Here is an 8,066-nt window from a genome sequence, read left to right as displayed (position 1 = left end):
TTTATCAACCATTCAAACATTGACAAAAAAACTGAATAGTCCCAAATCCTTGCCTCTTCTATTCAAGAAAGTTGGGGTCACCAGAATGTCCACGTTGACGTGACTCTAACTTTCTTGAATAGAAAATGCAAGGATTTAGAACTGTTCATTTTTTGTCAACGTTTGGATGGTTGATAAAGAGAATTAGATGATATTCAAAGGGCATTTGTGTCTTTTCCAATGCCACTTAACGGTTGGTTAACGACATGCAGTAGATTGACACGTTTTGAAAGTTCAGGTATTGAACTGTCGCATTTTAAAGTTTGGGGACCAAAGTGGCACTAGGCCCAAAGTACAGGGTACTAATTGGGGATTTTCCCTAAAAAATACAAACATCTTTTCAATTATTTTTACCATATATATGCATGTCTTTTTATAAAGCATAATATAAAATAAATTACAAAAATGAAATACAAACATATTTATAAATAAATAAATTATAAGAATGTAGGGAGTCCGCCAGTCCGGATCACCTGCCAACAAAACACGTCCTAACCCTCTACGAACATGATCTTACACCACATCTCATACATGGTGGGTCCCTCTTTTATGGTGGGTCCCAGTCTCACGGTGAAATGTGCAACGTTAGATCAAGTTGGCAGAGTGTTGGAATGTGTTTTATTGGCAGAAAATCTCAACTATGTAGGATTGGAGCAGATTGGATTCATTCAAATCTGATAAGGGATTAACTGAATTTGATTTGATCTAATCTGAAAATCCGATACAGAATAATTAAATTTGGCAAAATAGAATTGGATTCAAATTCGATGATCTGGTCCACAAGTTAGCTGAGATGAATACACCTAGCCCATGGATGTTTATATTTGAGACTAAAAACGCAACGGTCCAGGCCCAGGCACATCTGCCATGTATGCGATGGACCTAAGTGACTTGATGCCAAGGCCTAAGAGTAAGGGGCTCTTTGATAACAACTGAACTGGATGAATGAATCAACCATGGAGGAGGTTGTGAACTCCTTAATAGCTGAAGCTGAAGTTGAGCTTATTATTGCCCATTATAAGATAAACCATTAAGTCATTCAGTTCAGCCAACTTGGTCTGTTATCAAATGACCCCTAACATTTCTTCTAAACTAAGCTGGCATTTGGCAACCTCTGGTTAGTTGTAGTAGAAACTTGGGATAGAATCCCATTCTCACCAGGAATGGGAGGTCTAAGGGTTTGAGGGAGGCTACCTCTACTCTTGTTGTTTAACCCATTACCCAAGAAAAGAATAAAATCTGTATAGTTAGGCTTGTCAATTATACCTAAAATTCTGCGCCTGATTCAACATCCAATTCAATTATTTCATATTGGGATAAAATAAATACAATTTTGAATCGGATTCAAATGGAAGAATACATTCTAATTGAAAATTGGATCGGATTCTGATGTATTCCCATCCAATCAAATAAAAATCTAACTTCAATATATAATTATATATTAATATACTATATATCAAAGCCTTTACACTATATTTGATTTAAAGAAAAAAGTAGAAAAAGATGGAGAAACATAGGGAAACCTATACATTCCTAGCTTTAATTTAATGTATTTAATACATAATCGGGCTTCTGAGCAAGACATATCAGAATCAAAATTGGATGCCTTATTCATACATCGGATCGACTTTCGCATGATGCCATTAATATCTTATCGCATTAATTGTGCTCGGACTAAGTTGCATCCAATGCGATTACAGAACTATGTATAACTGTTTGTCGACTTTAGCAGTGTTGCCCTTTAGCTGCTGAGGGGGCTGTTGGAAATGTCCTTGGATATGAAACCTTACCATGTATGTGGGGTAAAAGAATACTTACATATAATATTCCTTTGACCAAAAAACAAGGACTAAATGGCTTGTGATGATCAAAAATGGTCCCAACAGCCGAAGTTTATCACATTTAATTTTGAAAAGGGGTTAAATACTTAAACCATCCTTATAATTTAGGAAATGGATATATATATATATATATATATTCATATATTCTATATTTTTTTAAATTACTCCTGCTTAGCTTGTAAGCTGTTTTACTGTGACAACATTGTTGATCTTCTCAACAGTTGTTGGATTTCCAGACCTTGTGTTAGTGAAACCACGTCCAGACCTTCCTGGTCTCCGAACACCATCTCCAAGATCTTCATCAGTAGACATTTTGTTCTTTCTCAAAGGCAATACTAGAATAGCAACCTTTTGAATACTCAATCCAGATTTCTCATCTATTTCACCAGCTAGACTTCTTTCCTTTGTTCTTGGTAGCTTGTTGCCATTGGGGAGAGAGATGAACTTGAAACCTTCATCATCTCCATGACCTTCAGTAAATGAAGTTGTAAATCTCTCAACCATTACCACAGAAAAAGGAAAGGAAAATAGACAGAGAAGTACTGCTCAATTAAATAAAAGAGCAGGATGGCTTACAATATCAGCATGGCACAAAACAACACAGAGCTTGAAGTTTTTATTTAATTCCCTTATTCAATAATATAGGTAATCTAGATGAAGCAAATGATACCGAAGACTGCATCAACAATCAATTTAATCCAAGAAAATATATAAAAGCTAGTATTAGCGGACAATTCAAAAAAACCAAAAAAAAAAAAAAATCATGGGTCCCTCCAGTTCAGGTTATTACTTGGTGCTCAAGTTGAGTGCTCAAGACAAATGAGATGCTGCATGGTTAGTGAGATGCGATGGCCCAAGTGAATAACAAACATAATAGAGGATGACACTAATTGCATATGGAACACGGTGATAGAGACCTTCTAAAAGTATTTTAGGATCATTAAACAGATCAAAGAGCTTCATTTTTGAAGTAGTTGTTTTCCACGAACATGTAAAAGAAGTTCTGACAATAAATAAAAGATTGTCAGATGTGGCCAAAAGTCAAAACTATCTCTCCCAATTCAACCTCTTTTTTTCGTCTTCATACATCTCTCTCTCCACCCTATTTTCCGTCTCCGCCACTGCAAGTTGCAGCGATGGTTCTCTCTCTTTCTCTCTCTCTCTCTCTCTCTCTCTCAATTCCTTGTCTTCCCGCCACTGCCACTGCAACTTGCAGCGGCAGCTCTCACTCTCTCTGCCATGTCTTCCTACCACCGCCACTGAAATATTTTTCTGAAAATGTCATATAGTAATTAATTACTGAAAATGTCAGAATAAATTGATATTTTAATTATTGTAATTAAAATATTTTTCTGAAAATAATTATTGTCAATTTTAGATAATAATAATAATATTTAATTAATTTCATATAGTAATAAAAATAATATTGAAAATTTTCATTAATATGTTCATTTAATAATATCAGTAATTATGGAAATTACTAATAATTACCAAATATACATTATCAATATTAAACTTTTCCAATAATTTTCCATTTTAATAATTACCAAAAACAAATGTAAATTTCTCCAATGTTTTAGTTATTAATGTTAATTATCAATAAATTTCATTAATTATTTGCATATAATTATGAGTAGTGAAGTACTGATAATTATCAGTATTTATTAACTAATGGTGATATCAGTAATAATTAGTTTAGTAATCTTTTACTAAAAATTATTACTAATAATTATTTTAGTTATTAATAATTTCATAAATTGTTTACTATTAATTATTGAAGTAATTGAGTAATGAAAATTATTAATTATTTAATTATTTCCCTAATAATTATTATTTTCTGTTAATTATTTAATAATAATTTATTTATTTCACTATATATTTAAATAATATCAATAATATTAGTAATTTCTATAAATTATCACTAGATTTCACTAATTATTTAATGGTAAAAATCAATTAACAATAATTATTATCAGTAATTACGACTAATAATGATTAACTATTATTGATAATAAATAATAATTATTACTTATTATTTTAATATTTCTAAATCAATTACTATTTAATATTTTTTTAATATTCAAAATCCAGTGAATGGTCCATTTCCGTGTGGTCAATTCGACTCGGGTTGGGTAGGACCAGATCGGTTAGATCTAACTTGGTGAGTTGACTCAGCTAACTCTCTGAGTTAACTCACAAAGTTGGTTCTGTTTCAATTTGCCTCGGTTGGGAGCGCTTTGGAGCAATAAAAATTATTATTCAAAATTCTCATACCTACCGCAATTTTCATTAATTCTATAATTTTGGGAATTTTGTGTTACTAAATTTTTTAATTTATTGAATTAAGTTTAATTTATCATTAACTAATGGAAAATTTATATTTTATAACAAATACTATTTCATTTTACAACGAAATTTGAATAATAATTTTTAGTAATTTTTGATTAACTACACTTTTCTAAATTTATAGTAATTTTTAAATTAAATGGGTCAGACTAAGACCCTAGCCAAACATATCAAAGATCCAAGCCGTTTGATTCTTCTTCTAGATCCGATTAACATCTACAGTAGCTAACAAAACAAATGTGAATGGATCAATAGAGTGGTGAGCCCCCTAATTTCGTTGGAGTAAGGACCTCATTAGTCATTACTTTACATGGTTTCAACTTTCTAGTGGCTGCTTTGAATATAGTATTTCAAGTGGACCTAAATTTTTGAATGGTTATATTTGATTCTTGTACCGAATCAAAGCTGGACCTATACATTACTCAATTACTCTGCCCTTTGATCGTCTATTCCTTTTTCTTAGGGTAAATTACAGATAAACACACTGTACTTTGGCAGTAGTGATAGATAGGTACTTTGAATTTTCAATTGTAAAATTTGAGAGTCCTGAGTTTTAAAAAATAGACACTTAGGGTCTGTTTGATTGCTGAGAAAAGTGGACTGAGAAAGGATGGGATGAGAAGAGGAAAATTTATTTTCTCAGTTAGTTATAATGTGTTTGTTTGCTGAGAAAAATTTTGTGAGAAAATCCACTTTCTAGTGTTTGTTTTGCAAGAAAATTTATAGGAGAAAAATCATGCTAAACTATAAAAATGCATGTAATTTACTTTTATGACAACTTGCACCCCCCAAATGTTGGGATGACAAGTTGTTTGCTCTCAAATGTTTCAACAGAATTTACATGTGCATAACCAAATCTCTACATTCAACCATCAGCAACTCCCTGCATGTTATTTTTTCCTTTCTCTTTTCCATAAATCATTATCTGCAGTTCTTAATGAAGATATGTGTTCTTTGAGAGAGTATCCAGTGCAAGAAGAATCAATTACCTCCGTGGAATAAGGGGACAAGATGAGAAAATGGGAGAATATATTTGTTGTTATGGTGATTTTATATGTTCCATAACCCGTTTGTTGAACAAAGTTAGTTATTTACCTTGGGATCCAAAAGTCTATTTTGAGTTGCTCTCACTGTCATGTTTCTTTAAATGAATTAATTTTCTATTATCTTCATTCTTCCTTTTCTATGCTAAAAGTTGCAATTTTCTAATTGACTTTGCAACCATTGAGGCCATTCAAAGCATAGATTCATACATGAGCAAGTTCAATATGATGAGATGATGAAGCTGCCTCAGAAAAATTCATCCTTTCCATGAGGATAACTGAGACTACATTTGTGCGATTGTACTTTTTAAAATGTGATCAGAAAGTGCCAATGTAGGAAATAAGTCTATCCACAATTTTTAATAAAAAATAAGTTTACAATCTGGAAGTGAGGATAACTGAGACCACATTTGTGCAATTATACTTTTTAAAATGTGATCAGAAAGTGCCAATGCAGGAAGCAAGCCTGTCCACAATTCCTAGTAGTAAATAAATCTATGTTCAATCTGACATTGTTACTTCCCTTTGGCTTCTCTGCCTAAAAACAACAGCCTCCAGAAGACCAATGGAAAGTGGCAATTGAAAAGAGTTGGTTTCTTCCTCTTGTAAGGAGTTTTTCATAATAGTTTATGGGCCTCTCCAAATTATTTTTGGTGGTGCTCACAATGCAATCTGAGTTCAGAAAAGAAATATTCATTTTTCTTATATGAGAAAGAAGATATGTTTCAATTTTTCACTCCATTGAAGTAGATAAGCATCAATATCTTTGGCTTGGGTCCAAAGGAGCTTTGCTTTGTTGAACAGGGAGATATTTGCACAAGTTGGAACCACCGTAGGAAACAGAGAAAATACTGTAATAGTCTTATAGATATGAACTCCCCTCTAGGATGCTAATGGATATTTAAGCTCAATGTTGACAAGAATTTGTTTGTGAATCTGAGTTCAACATATGTGTTGGGTCCATTTTTGTGAATATGCATGTGGATTGGTGATGAGCTTGTTAATCTTATTATTTCCCGCATTCAGAGATGTAAATGAAGCCACAACAAAAGCTTCCAGGAATACTCTGCTCCTTTGTTATGTCTCCTGTTTCAACTTTCAACTCAAGAATAACTCTTAAGTTCCATTATATGGGTAAGGAAATTTAACCAGCCAGAGTAGAAGACCAGCTAGTAGGTACACTGAGAATATGAAGCAATCAAAGTGTAGATTGGGATCACACTACCCCATGTTATTGCTAGTGCATCTTTAGAGAATATCATTACCATAACTATAATTTTGGTAGGTACAGGTGACTGCAAATGAGCATAGCTGCCTGCAGAAGAGGAAATGAGCATATGAAAAGGAAAATATCAACTAGGTGCAAGAACTCCTCATACAAATTGGGTATGAAATTGGAATGTCACACTTTCTGTTTTTCAGTTACATTACTCACATATAGGATGAAGAGAATAAAATCTAGCTCGCTATTAGCGCTGTCATGAAAAATAACAGGATGCCAATGACAAGACAATTAAATAAGAAATGATTATTTACTGTGTAATGTAGAGAATTTCAGACTTAGTTATGGCAGGTAGGAAACCAAAACCAGTAGTAGGAAGATGACACATTGAAATGATCACAACTCATTGTAGTGAACAAAATAACTTAAGTTGGGCTCTATATCCACAGGTTTCGAGTCCATCAACTTATAATTCACTTAATAAATGCCGTCCTATCACATTGAAAGCAAGCTATACCCCATCATCTGTGAAGAGAGGCAAGCACAAGGAAGAATGAGATGCCTTATACCAGTGGAAGCCTTACTAACAATCACAATCTTATCATTATCAATTTATAATCAAATAGCTTAGTTAATATTTCCCGGAAAACCAAAGATTTCTCCAATCTCCATATGTAAATACCTCTACATAGTTTCTAAAAAACTTTTGCCATTAGTGAAGAAGAGCCATAAATAGGGTTTCAGAATAAGGAAGCCATTAAGGATTCATTCTTCAATTACAACAGAAGGGTGCAGCTTATAAATTCCCAAAGAGTAATAGTCCATGATTGCGAAGTACTGGAAGCACACATTAACAAAAGAAAAAATGAAAAAAAAAAAAACATCAATATGGATTAAAGGACCGTAATCAAATGGTAAAGTAAAATAGACAGAGATAGTTAGGGTATATCTAACTACTGTCTGAATGAAGAAGATGTCTAATCGAAATGTGGGTGAGATTAAGAAACTGTCTGCATAGGGTACCTATCAATGCAATCTTCCCAGGGATCCTTGGGAGAAGGCTTTACATGCCGAAGAGCTTCCCAGACAGCACTGTTACACTTGAAACCACTTCCGAATGCAATCTGCCACACACGGTGGCCCTTGCGCATCCTCCCCTTGGCCTCTGTGTAGGCCAACTCATACCAAATGGAGCTTGATGATGTATTGCCAAAATGGTGGAGGGACATCCGAGAAGCCTCAACATGTACCGGCATCAGCTGTAGGTTCTTCTCCAGTTCATCAATCACAGCCCTTCCTCCGGCATGTATGCAGAAATGATCGAAAGCCAGCTTGAAGTCCGAAATGTATGGCTTCACCTTTGCATTGAACAGCTTCTTCGCCACAGGAGTTGCAAAGAAGAGAAGTTGCTCACTAATTGGGAGGACAAGAGGACCGAGGGTAGTAATGTTGGTATTCAGAGCTCCTCCAGCAATTGCCCAGAAATTTTCTTAGCTTTTTCTTTTCTCACCGGGTGTGACTCCGCTCACTCAATTTTGGGATCCCGCATCCCTCTTCTTTCTCATCCCAAAACAT

The 8,066-nt window shown here is 33.9% G+C and overlaps 1 pseudogene; it reads right to left on the bottom strand.

The window, feature by feature from the left end:
- Positions 1-7,489: 7,489 nt before the first annotated feature.
- On the bottom strand, positions 7,490-8,066 carry LOC104587126 (3-ketoacyl-CoA synthase 4 pseudogene; annotated as a pseudogene).

This window comes from Nelumbo nucifera, chromosome 6, assembly GCF_055504915.1.
Source record: "Nelumbo nucifera cultivar China Antique chromosome 6, China Antique-T2T, whole genome shotgun sequence".
In the NCBI taxonomy this organism is placed as follows: Eukaryota; Viridiplantae; Streptophyta; class Magnoliopsida; order Proteales; family Nelumbonaceae; genus Nelumbo; species Nelumbo nucifera.
The sequence above is the reverse complement of the archived record's forward strand: the minus strand, read 5'-3'. Positions and strand labels throughout refer to the sequence as shown.